The sequence below is a fragment of the Trypanosoma theileri genome (genome assembly GCF_002087225.1).
Source record: "Trypanosoma theileri isolate Edinburgh chromosome Unknown TM35_Tth_10_V1, whole genome shotgun sequence".
Lineage (NCBI taxonomy): Eukaryota > Euglenozoa > Kinetoplastea > Trypanosomatida > Trypanosomatidae > Trypanosoma > Trypanosoma theileri.
The window spans coordinates 148,781-149,218 of NW_021639852.1; positions in this window are offsets into that span (position 1 = coordinate 148,781).

Here is a 438-nt window from a genome sequence, read left to right on the forward strand (position 1 = left end):
TGTAAACAATGATGTGGAGACTATACCTTGATCATGATACGTTCACCCTCGTATATACGTATTATTTTGTTTTTAAATATAGGTTAAAGTATAATTTGTGTATTACTTGGTTTATTTAACACGTTTAGTTCTACTATTCCTTGGTGGTGTAATCTAACAAGAGAGTAATGCATTCTGGATTTTCTTTCCTTTTACTTTTACCTGTTTTACCATGTATTTTTCTTTCCTTTTCTCTTAGTTATACCTCACCACTATCACCACCACCGTAACATACTCACAAATTCTTACATACTAGGGTGTTAAGATGGGATCTTCACTGAGATATTGGTTCTTTCTTTTAGTGTTGATATCTATCACTGTTATTTCAGCAATCCACGTGTCTCTGTCCAACAGTGATGATATTCAGTTAATGCAAGTACCTAAAGGATTCTTCCAGCT